This window comes from Lacerta agilis, chromosome 2 (genome assembly GCF_009819535.1).
Source record: "Lacerta agilis isolate rLacAgi1 chromosome 2, rLacAgi1.pri, whole genome shotgun sequence".
Classification (NCBI taxonomy): Eukaryota; Metazoa; Chordata; class Lepidosauria; order Squamata; family Lacertidae; genus Lacerta; species Lacerta agilis.
Genome location: NC_046313.1, coordinates 108,774,455 through 108,787,020, shown reverse-complemented (window position 1 = coordinate 108,787,020; position 12,566 = coordinate 108,774,455). Strand labels below are relative to the sequence as shown.

General features: G+C 46.7%; 1 protein-coding gene across 1 annotated transcript in view; it reads right to left on the bottom strand.

Moving 5' to 3' along the window:
* The window catches only part of LOC117042631 (zinc finger protein 850-like), a 279,120-nt gene that overhangs the window by 84,902 nt on the left and 181,652 nt on the right, over positions 1–12,566 (bottom strand). The window lies entirely within an intron of this gene.

Here is a 12,566-nt window from a genome sequence, read left to right as displayed (position 1 = left end):
GGGAAAAGGCCTGCAAGACAGGGAACAGCAGGTCTTCCAGGACTCACAGCCAAGGTGGTCTGTTCTTGAGGAACAGAGTGCCTCTGAGCATGTGATCAGCACCAGAGCCAAGCTCAAGAGATGCCTACATTAATCCACTCCTAGTTTCCTCGCTCTAGCAGCTTTTGCAGTGATTGCGAGCTCTTGAGTTGTTGTTGTGTTAAGACAATTGACAGCTAGAAACCACTGGTGATATTCTGCAATCACTGGAGATCTGTCAGTAGATTCCAACCTACCTTCGACCCAGCCCTGCCATAAGCATCTTGTGGGAATGTTCAGGGTGGCAGGAGGGGATATATTGTTTATTAATATCCTTCCTAACTTGTGTTAGCAAGTTTATTTACTTAGCATAGTGCATTCCCCTTTACACTGCAGAAAACTAGTTGCAAACTCGTGTGATTTTCTTAAGACAATACACAATTCAATCAGGCTTGTTCAGATTGAAATGTGTTCTAATATTTTCCTGGTAAGACCCCTAAAATAATAATCCCTCCTAAAATAATAAAGACACCACAGTCTTATTCATCACATATAATAAAGTGCAAGTGTCTCTGCATCCAGTCCCTGTGTCCGTGGGATTGTGGTACTGCGCATGTGCCCCACAGACAGCCATTGGGACTTGGAGCGCAGAGACTTCGGGCGGCCGGGCGAAACTGTTGAAGTGGCGGGTGTGCGCGGGCATGCGGCGGGTGCGCGCTCACGTGGACTTACTTCTAAGCGGCAGCGGGCGTTACAAGTGGCGGCGGCCGAGTGATGTCAAGCGAGAGCTGCTTGGTCAGCTCTGCGCGTGTTCCTGTTGTTGCTAGGGCAACAGGGATGCTATGCGCAGAGCTGGCTATGTCATGCAGCTCTCGTGTTGCTACCAAAAAAAATGAGATAAGCTGCATGGTTGTCCACTTTTTTTTGGACTGGAACAAGTCTGTTTTTAAAAATGTTTGACCGCATATGTTCTAGTGCCCGTTAATTTAACGGGTTTCATGTACTAGTAAGCAATAAAAAGAAAGTTTACTCACTATCAGACAGAGCCCAGTGTGATTCCTGAAGGCAGGCTTTAGGCATAAAGTTAAAAACGTATACAAACAGGTTTACCCCATATGTAGGTTGACCTAGTGACTGGAGTTAGCAGTCTGGGAAGTTCGCAGGACGAAAGGAAGATGGAAAAGGAGAGAGAGTGGCAGTTCCTTTTACCAGGTCACATGCAAGGAAGGATGCTCCAGGCCAGGAGGAACAGAAAGTTTTGACTGGCTGGACCAAACATTCCGTTGCATGTCCACTCTAGGAAAACAAGGAATGTTGTACTTGACTGCTCTCAGTGGATTGCATCCCACACATCTTGTTGAGCTCCTCTTACATTTTTATAACTCTAAATGCTTTCCACTTGCATTAAAACACTGCTCATAGTTTGTTTATTCAGTGGTGATAGAATCACAGAGGTGGAAGGAACATCAGCAGTCATCTTATCAATGAAGGATCTTTATGGTATGGATTATGTATTCCCGCCTGCCCCCCAGCAAAATAAAATAAAATAAAATAAAATAAAATAAAATAAGGAATGTATTGCTTTTCTCTACCTCTACATAAAGAACAGATAGTTTGGGAAAGGTGGTTGGCCAAAGGTTGAGGTAACACAAATCCCATTTAGGGACTCGAAACCCCTCACACTTCCTGTAGAGTGGGAAGGTCTGAGGGATGTGTGGCACATTCAAATGAAGGCCTCTCTCCATGCCAGCCAATGCTGCCTCATCGGCATTCCTGATAGCAAGGGATTTTTTTTGGGGGGGGGGGTTCTGCGAGGCCCTGGGTAATAAACATGCTAAGAGGAAGGCAAACTTGGCAAACCCTCACCGTGATCAACTCCACCCAGAAACCAATGTCCCCACTGTGGAAGGACGCGTGGATCCAGAATTGGCCTCCACAGTCACTTACGGACTCATTGTTGACTGTGTTTATTGAAGACAATCTTACTCAGCTATGAGTGATCGCCAAAGAAGAAGAAGTCAGCACCCCTCCACTGAGCCTGTCCCACCTCACAGGGTTGCTGGGAGGATTACATGGGATCTCATTCCCTGCCTACATCATTCACTGCAGTTCCTGGAGGCAGGATTACGTGGTATATGAGGCTGTTACACTTTTCTTTTTTATATTTTTATTAAAGATTTCTTAGTGTACAGAAACACGTGCATTGTCTCTTTTTTCAGGTTGTTTTTTCTACAATTCTGTTTCATTTGTTGTGCGACAAGTTAGTGTTATATACGACGTTAGGTTAGAAGAAAGGAGGGGGAGAGGGGTGTCGTAAATACTTGAAGGGGGTCCCACAAAATAAGTCCAAGTTCCTTTATCGGAATTGGAACTCTCTGAAGTGAGCAGAAATTGAGGCTCTTCTCGGTCGAGATGCGAAGAACAGAGACCATACCAGAATAATTAAAGCAAAGTGGCTGTAAGCCTGATCTTTTATTAAAATAATGACTGTTGGCAACAGGGTTAGAAAAAACAGAAGACATCAGACCAGGCGCTGTCTAAGTAGGCTGTCAGCTAATTTATTTGCTCCCCAATGCGTGCATTTGTGAAGGACGCGCAGGTGTCGGGGAACCCATGCCTTTGGCACGCTTAGGCAGCCATTTTTACATAGTATGGATATGCGACAAAATCGTCAATATGTATGCAAATAAATGAAGTATATTGTTACAGCAGTAAGATAGCAGTAATTTGAGCTTTTAGAGTCAACGATGCAGCGAAAGAGAATGTAACGGAAGAGCAGAAGGGAAACATAGTCTAGGTCAGTGGCCCATCCGTGCTGTTGTTTTTTCCCCATTTTTTTTTTTTCTCTCTCTCTCTCTCTCTCCCCCCCCCCCCCCGCTACAGCTTGCGTCTGCTGTTAAAACCCGGAACCTTTCCTTCCTTCTTTCTTTCTTTTTCTTTTTTTGCTGTTAGCCAGAGATTGTGTTCAGCAATTGGTCTGTTTTTCAATTTGCTGTGTCAGTGGCTGTTTCTGATTGTGCATAACAGCGTTCGTTTTTTAACCCTTATTGTGCTGGGTTTTTTGGCGCTTTGGTAGACGATGATGTCGGTGCTGCACATTAGTTCCCGCGAAGGTATTATTCATCATTTATTTCTGTTCTCTCTCTCTCCCCAAAAAAGCTCAGCAGCTTGGGGGAACCCCCCCAAAAGCAAAGCGACTTTTGTGTGAGACCCCCCAAAAAGCTCCAAAATTTTGGTCAGCAGCTTCCCCCAAAAAGCTCAACAACTCTGGGCACTTTGCAATAAATAAGTGGGTTTTGGTTTGCAGTTTGGGCACTCAGTCTCTAAAAGGTTCGCCACCACTGCTCTAGGTACATTTGATACAATACATTGTGAATCAAATCATATCAGTGTAGCATATAAGGACACATACAATCGAGGGTACAGTGGTACCCCGGGTTACGTACGCGATCCGTTCCGGGTCACGGTACATAACACAGGCGTGCATATCACGAACGCACAAAAAAACCCGGAAGCACAATTTGAGCGCTTCTGTGCATGCGCAAAGTGCGCAGAACGCTTCTGTGCATCCGGGGGTTGCGCGCGGGTCGCACACCCTCCGGAAACACTTCCGGGTTGCAGGCGTTTGCAACTCGAACGTCCGCAACACGGGGTGTGCGTAACCCGGGGTACCACTGATGGGTTTATCCATATATCCGGGCTCACAACTGCTAGCTGTGAGCACCAATAAACAGATGGAAGTTCAGCTCTAGAGGTTTCGAAGTAATCCTTCTTTTATTTATAAGATAAACATATAGATATATAGAGACAGACTATACAGACTGTGTGAGTTTCAGTCACCTAGCAGAGATGAGAACACATTTTACCTCAGGAATCTCTCCTCAGAACTGACAGTTAAGAACAGTTAGGAATAACAGTTACCAAGTAAGCTCCTCCCCCTCTCTCTCCACTGAGTCAGGAGATTGACAGAAAGGGAGGGGTGAAAATGCGAACAACCACTGTATAGTAAAATGGTGAGTAAGCATCATAGCTGTCAAGTATCCCGTATTGGCCGGGATTCCCCCGATTTTACACGTGTTTCCCGCTCCTCTCCCGGATGCCTCAAAAACCCGTATATTCCCAGGTTGTGTGGAGGTGGAGGAGGGCCGGGAATGCCCGGGGGAAGGAGAGACAAGCCGTCGGCTGCAAGCAGAGCAGGAGAGCCAGGAGAGCGAGCGAGAAGCCGCTAGGGGGAGCGCTCCGTCGGCAGCCCGGCCAAGCGCTCTCTCTCTCTCTCCTCCCTGGCTGGCTGCTGCGTCGGAACCGGCAGCGCTTCCAGGGGCCGGGCGTGCCGGCCTGCTTCGCCCTCCTCTGCTCGCCGGAGGGACTGCTTGCCTGCCTGCCTGCCCGCCCTGCTCGGCAGGGTGGAGAGAAAGAGCATCGGCACCATGCGCTAACCAAGTGAGCTATCCTCTGGTTCTGGTTTGAGCCTGGAGGCACGGGGCTGCTAGCTGCCTGCCCTGTCCCTCGGGGCCTTCCGGACTGGCTCCTGGGCTTGAGGGGCAGTCAGTGAGTCGGCTGGCCGTTAGCGGCAGCCGCCACAAGCCCAGCCCAGTGCAGGGCGCAACGGGGCGGGCAGGTGGCGCTTGGAGCATTCCGCTGAGCCAGCCGGGCAAGGGAGCGGTGAGCAGACGGGACGGGCGCAGCGCTGACGCTGGAGCGCCAGCCCGCCACACAAAAGCAACAGCCGAGGCGCATTCTATCTGCTCCGCCCACTTTTGCTTCTGGCTCCACCCACCACTGCCATGTGACTGTCAGGTGAGGCTGCTGATCCCTTATTTTCAGATCCGAAAGTTGACAGCTATGGTAAGCATCAGTGTAGCAAATGGGGATACAACGAATACTGGCACATTATTATTCTTATAACAGGGGGAATAGTGAGTGGGGTGGTGTGATGTTTCTATTCTTCCACTTAGTGTATGTGTGGGGTTTTGCATCAGCATTACTTGTGTGGGTTCTCTTACTATTCGCTCATTGTGTTTCCTTGGTGGTGAGAGGCTGTTACACTTTTGAGGTGCAAATGACAAAAGAGCAACAAGAAGCAAAATCTTTAATAAAAGCAAGCATGTCAACACGCGAAAACCCCAACTACGTCCAGACACACAAAAATACAAGCGGAGGTGCTCTCTAAAAATCTATAGATGGATCTGCCCAACTGTTAGCTGCAGATTATTTCAATGGAAATAATTGTATACATAGAAATGTACCACCCCCCTAGAGTTCCCTAGATCGGCACCATCCTGGCTTCCAGCACCACCTGCAAGGTGAACTTGACCACCTTGGGAAGGTTAGTGAAAGACCTAGGCCAGGGGTAGGCAACCTAAGGCCCGGGGGCCAGATGCGGCCCAATCCGGCCCGCGGATGGTCCAGGAATCAGCATGTTTTTACATGAGTATGTTGCATTGGGCAAAAGGCCCTTCTTCTGAGCTACGCCAATAAAACTCAGAGACTAGAGGAGCTAGGAGTCCATTTTGTTTTCTTTATTGCAAAGCAATAAGGGTTACAGTCGAATCATTTTCGCAAGCCTGCAACCCCGCCCAAAGGTTTGGGCAGGGGTATTTATAACATTTCAGACAAAGCATTTCAATTTAACCAATCATATTTCATTACCTCATTTCAGTTTAGTACGCATGTACATTACCTAATCTAATACACATGCGCAATACGCATTGTTAACTAAACCTTGATTCTCAGAGATTGTTATATTTTCGTTAGTTTGCGTGCATGGGAATCTGTGTTAGGCCTTTGTTCTATGTATCAACTTATGTTCTAGCTTATGAATGTGATTGACGTATTTGCTATCCTCCTTTCCCTGTAGGGAAGGTCTCATGCCAAACCATCTGTTTCCTTAAAGCAACAGGTTACCATAACATTTCTATTATAAGCATATTCAATGATTTATTGGGGTTCACATTATCATATTCATTGTGGCCCCTTTGGGCTACTGCTACAAGTAGAATGTGTCCTTTTATTTTAAATGCATCTCTGGGTTATTTGTGGGGCATAGGAATTTGTTTGGAATAGGAATCCCCCCCCCCAAAAAAATATAGTCCGGCCCACCACATGGTCTGAGGGACGGTGGACCAGCCCACGGCTGAAAAAGGTTGCTGACCCCTGACCTAGGCGGACGGACACAGGAATTTCTTTCTTTCATCTGACTTTCATAACCAACCCAGGCCACAGACTCCCGAGGAAACAATGACTGAAGCATGGGACAGGGTCTACAGGCTTTATGACTAGCCCTTCCTAGACACCTGGCCTGAGCAGGACGAGCGGTGAAAGAGCCAGCCAGCCAGCCAGCCACTGTTCTGCAAATATGGCTTCTCGGGGAGAAAGTAACCTCTGATCTCATTCCTGGGAAGGAGGCAGCATGCATGTGGCGACAGCAGGGGGTTCCCCCGTCTTGCCTGCCTCCACCCTTAGGCAGCCAGGGTTAGATGGCCCTTACTGAACACAGAAAACAAGGGCTGGAGGGTCTCTCCTGAGAAGGAGGCTGCTGAGAACGTGCAGAGGCGGGCTGCCCTATCAGCATCGTAAAAGGCCATCCGCCTCCCTTCACAGTTCAGGGTCACTCGGATCCTCCTGGGCTCCCAACTCAGGGGCAGGACAGTCCGTGAACCGAGACAGGCAGCCCTATATGCGCCTCCCCACTTCCCCAGATCCCAGACCCCTTCTTCGGGACCAGCAGTGATCACCTGCTTCCTCTTGACAGACCTTTTGGCAACCCCCACAGCCCACCCCTCGTCGCTCCCCACGGCGACTTCCCAGAAATGCCTGCCTGCTGTGAACCCCTCACGACCCAGAACATAATAATAGTTGTCAAATCTCTCAGGTTTGTCGGGCAGAACTTGACGTGCTCCTCCTCGCCTCACACTCTTGCGATCCTCAGACAAGAGGAGCCAGGGATTTGCCGTGTCGGGATCCAAAGTTACATTTTCTGTGGGGGCAGATGATGAAAGAGAAGACAAACAAGGTCAGCTGGGGGGACTGACTTTTGTCTAGACACGTAACAGGGAAAAACACTCCCTCTGAAATCAGCAGGACTTCCATGGGCCTCATCCAGGATTGGGATGCTTCCTTTGGTTTATAATAAAGATTCACATGTGTGTGCCATGCTTTCAAGTGTTTAAAGCATTGCACATGCATTATATAATTATAATGTTTACAGCAACTCTGTAAGGCAAACCAGGATTATTATTATCCCCATATTTCAGATGGGAGGATTAAGGCTGAGGGAAAGTGGCTTGTCTAAAGGCTACCCAGTGATTCATAGCTAAAACATTTAGCCAAAATTTCAAGAAAGGCCAGGCCAATAAATGGCTGGACTAAGGGCCACAACTTTTATTAAGTGACATGCCTGTGACTTTAACATTCTTAAATACTGGACGATTGTTTCCTCAGTAACAGTAGCCCATTTGTGGGAGGGTCAGCAGGCATCCGTGTATACCCTTCCAACATTTCTCTGATGAAAATAGGGACATCCCATTCTATAATGATAATTTTACTACTGTATTTATACCCCACACATTTTATTAGGTTGCCCCAGCCACTCTGGGAAGCTTCCAACACACATAAAAACATAACAAAACATTAAACATTAAAAGAAAACTTCCCTATACAGAATTGCCTTCAGATGGCTCAGGGTTTGGATAACTCCATACCCTCCAATGTTTCTCCAATGAAAATAGGGACGTCCTAAGGAAAAGTGGGACATTCCAGGATCAAATCAGAAATCAGGATGGCTTCTCTAAATCATAGATGGCCCTGGAAAATAGGGACACTTGGAGGGTCTGTCCATGTTCTATAGTTTTAGGTACTAGCTGAAAACTTGTCCTTCTATATTGGTTTTTTGATGTCTGGACTATGGGCTGGTGGGCTGTCCCTTCACAGGCCTAATTGGCAGAGTATCAATTTGGTCGGAGAGATTTCTGTCTAAGTGGATAAAATTATTGAGAAGGTCCAGAAATGGGGGCATGAGTCCCTCCACTCCACACACTTAGCTAAGGATACCAAGTAGGTGTCTTTCCATGAAGAAAAACTGAGGTTTGAGGCAGAGGCAGACGTACAATCCTCTGAGTTTGGGTTCTGTATGCTTACAGCATTTCATGCTGTTGACTGCCTTTTGCTGGAGATCTGATGTGGGGCAGCGGACTTGCCTGCTTGTGTTTAAGCTGTGTGACAACACCCATGCTCAACCTGTCTGTATTGCCTCCTTGAGCAACTTGGGAGACAAAGGGAATATAAATTCAATAAGAAAATGAAACCAAATATGGCAATGTGGCACAATGCCATGTGTTTTCAGTGACCTCATTCCAAAGGAAACCCTTTGGAAATTCTCACTGCCCATAGAAGAGGGGTGAATGTGAAATCTCAGGTAAAAGTTATAGCTCATTGGAAGCGGCAGAAACATGTATGGCAGACATAGAAAGTGCTAGCCAGGACAGAGAAAAGACATGGACAGAGAAGCCCCAGTGGCCTGGTCACTTGGAAAATAAGCCCATCTCTCCTGGGAATTGTGCTTCCAGCCGAACCTGAAATGACATACCTTTTCTCAGCTGAAGTCCTGATCCCAGAGAGTCTAAAGGAGACAAGTAACATTATATCAGAGGTAGGCAACCAGAGGTATCATCCAGATGTTGTGCACTACAAGTCCCATGATCCTTAAGTACCGGCCATGTTGGCTGAGGCTGATGGGAGCTGTTGTCAAAAAATATCAGGAAGACACCATATTGGCTATCACAGCATTACAAGGTAGGGGGGCTGTATTAGTGTCAATGTCAATAATAAGGACATGGTGTCTCCATAGAGGAAAAACTGCCCCCCTCCAACAGATATTTCCATCACCAGCAGCCTTGAGGAGCTGTCAGATCCAGACACCCCTGCCCCAGGGTCTCACTTGCCAGAATTACTGACTGGATCTTGGACACCTCCTGCCCCCCTCTTGGGTGCCCAGGAATTGAATAGACTGCAGCCCAGGCATGAGCTTTGGGGCCCTCCAGCCCTTGGCTAGCAGTATGAGAGGCTGTGAGGTGTATTAAGGCACCTGCATGAATCAAGGCCTGTTAGAGCGATGGGAAGGGATGAAAAGAAGTCACTCCAAGCTGAAACAGCCACTCCAAGCAAGCTCGGCCTTCCTGAACCAGGGGAATGAACTGCAAGTCAGTGCAGACAATACTGAAGCAGATGGAACAATGTTTTCTGACCGTGCAAGGCTCAGTCTTGCACTGTTAAGCAATGCTGGTAGTTTGCATCACTGCCCTTTCCATAATGAAATAAAATTGCTGCTTTTTCAGTGGGCTGTCACACCTTCCATCTTCTTGGCCCAGCTAATATTACAAGTGACCTGGAGCCTTTCATTAACGTTTTTTTTTTTAATGCCCACTATAAAACCATTGAAGCCATTCTTAGCACCTCTGAACTGCTTCATGACACCTTCCAGAAAGGGATTTATATCGCAGAAATCCCAGATCTTCCACTTCAGCACAGGGGGGAAAGCCACAGGAGGGTTCTCCAACTTCTCCTTAGCCTGAGACCTGATGGAGAAGAATAACATCAACCACCTTCCTTCCAATCAGGGCCGGCCCACCCGTGAAGCAAAGTGAGGAGACTGCCTCAGGTGGCAGAATCTAGAAGGGCAGCAGATCCCAGTGTTGATCTTCCTTCCAACCTTGTACCTGATGTAGATCTTCACTCACCCCTTTTTTCCCTGGCAGAGAGGAGAGTGCTGTATTTTGGTTCGCCTCAGGCACCAAAACATCTTGGGCCACTTCTGCTTCCAAGGCAAGCAGCTTTCTGAAAAGCCAGGTGTCTCTTTCTGGCAGGGGCGTAGCAAGGGGGGTGGGGTGGAGTGGGGTGGGGCCGCCCCAGGTTCCATAATGGAAGGGGTGACAAATTATCAAGGAACAAATTTTTTTGGGGGGGGGAATTGAATTTATTTTTGAATTTTTATTTTTATTTTTTGGAAAATGCCTGCTCCAAAGGTATTATATTACTATACTAGGGATTATATAGCTATATATGAAATTTCATGCATATCGGTTAATATCTTGACCCTCCTCCACCAAAATAGCTTCTTTACTTGGCTGTTTTCCTATGTCGTGAAGGCTGAAATTTCAGTTCAGTGGAGCACTTACTGTTCCCAACACTAACCCTCTGGAAAGCCATCTAATTAGACTTTAATTTGATTTTGAAATGTTTTTAGGAGGTAATTTAATTATTGTTTGATTTTATACCAATGTTATGTATCTGATGTTAGCCACCCTGAGCCCGACTTCGGCCGGGGAGGGCGGGATATAAATAAAAGTTTTTTATTATTATTACTTGTTATTATTCCTTTGTAAGAAAATATGAAATAACATAAAACCATTTTTGCGGGGGGGGGGGATCAATGGGGGAGTTGACAAGAAATTTTCTGCACCGGGTACCACCTGATCTTCCCATGCCTCTGGGAGGGGGTGACAATTTTTTTTTTGCCCCGAGTACCAATTTACCTTGCTACACCCCTGCTTCCTGGTGTCTGTTAATCTCCACATCATGGAATGTGAAGATCAGGTTTTTACTGTGTTCAGACATCTATCATTTTACCCAGGCTCCACCTGATCCCCCTGGATTGGACCCTCTTATTACTGAATTCAATTCATGTTGTTATGATGCTGCCTTATGGCTGTTATGTTGTATTTTTGCACACCCTTTAGAGATTTCTCAATATTTAGCAGTTTTACAAATACCTTTAAATAAGATATGATTTAACAAGTTACGGTGGATTCCTAGAGGCAAATATATAGAAGCAAATGTACAAAGATATATAGAAGAAATATCTAATTGGTTGGAAGTGAATGAAAAATAGAATCCTTGGACAGTGAGAGATTTTAGGATTAGGCCCATTTAAAATTAATCATTTAAAAAGAGAATAATAGTGTGTGTGTTTAAATATATTATGCACAGACTATAAGAGGGTAAGGAAGGCTTACCCAGTGAAAATTTGCCCTCTCTTTTAAGACATTATTATGATATTTTAAAATGAAATAATACTTGTGAATCATGTGGCGTGTTTCCATATTTAATGGTATGGGTGACTGGGTATTTCATCAACATAAAACGTGATTGCATATTTTGTAGACGAGAAAGAGGTTGCAGGAGTCTGAAACATGTTGAATAGTTGAAAATTAATTACTCTAATGTAATATTTAAATATTAATTAATTAATCTCAATCGTGAGAGTATCATTTTCTTTTCTTTTCTGCTTACCTCTGTAAGTAGCTTCCAATATCCTAGAGGGAAAGAAAGAAGTCAGTTGGGTCACTTCTCTGCAGAATACTGTGTGGGTCTGAATGAAGGAGGGAGGGAGGGAGGGAGAGAGAGACAGAGAGGCGTATCTATCTTTTGGCCAAATACAAAGCAAAACACTCCCCTCTAAAACATGCAGGGAAGCTTAATTCTAATTGAGTCAAACTGAGGCACACCCAGTAACAAAGAACCACAGATCCAAGATTGTAACGGGGGGGGGGGGGAATAATTTCATCAATGCAGAATGCTTCGTTCAAACCCCAGTTCTCACTTTTTCTGAATATTTGGACTTACCCAAAGATCCTCCTCCCCATCTAGTTGCTAAACAGGATGTCTAAGTTCCCTAGAATTACCTAACTTCAAAGTGTCTTGGCATCCTGGCATTCGAGAAATGCAGTTTGTAGTCACCCAGCCAAAGCTATGGGCCAGAAAGGACTTGGCCACACGACATCAACATGCCATGCTTGCATGCCGCACAACATACGTGCATGATGTCAGCATGCCCCACAGCATGCTGGTGCCATGCTCACAAGCCAGGGATCATGTTCACATCCATTATAAGCAGTCCATTCCCAAAAACCTGTTGGAATAAGGAGGTTTTCACCTGGAAGTGACTGGGAATGGCCGCTGAGACCATATAACACTGGTCCTGAAAGGCCTACATTGGTTCCCAGTACGTTTCTGAACACAATTCCAAGTGTTGGTGCTGACCTTTAAAGCCCTAAATGGCCCTGGCCCAGTATACCTGAAGGAGCGTCTGCACCCCCATCATTCAGCTTGGACACTGAGGTCCAGCGCCAAGGGCCTTCTGGCGGTTCCCTCACTGTGAGAAGTGAGGTTACAGGCAGAGGCGGAGGTAGCTGCTCTGGCACCTGGATCGGTGCACATGCTGTGCCCGTGGGGGTGGGGCTGGCATCCCGAGGGGTGCCGCCCGTGGTGAGCGTCCCAGGGAGGCACCACCCACGGCGAGCGTCCCAGGGGTGGCACTGCTTCGATGTCACCCCCCTCAGGGATTACACCCGGGGTGGACCGCACCCACCACACACCCCATCCGCCGCTACTTTTTACAGGGAACCAGACAGAGGGCCTTCTCGGTAGTGGCACCCTCCCTGTGGAACGCCCTCCCATGAGATGTCAAGCAAATAAACAACTGACTTTTAAAAGACATCTGAAGGCAGCCCTGTTTAGGGAAGTTTTTAATGTTTGATTCTATTTTTAATATT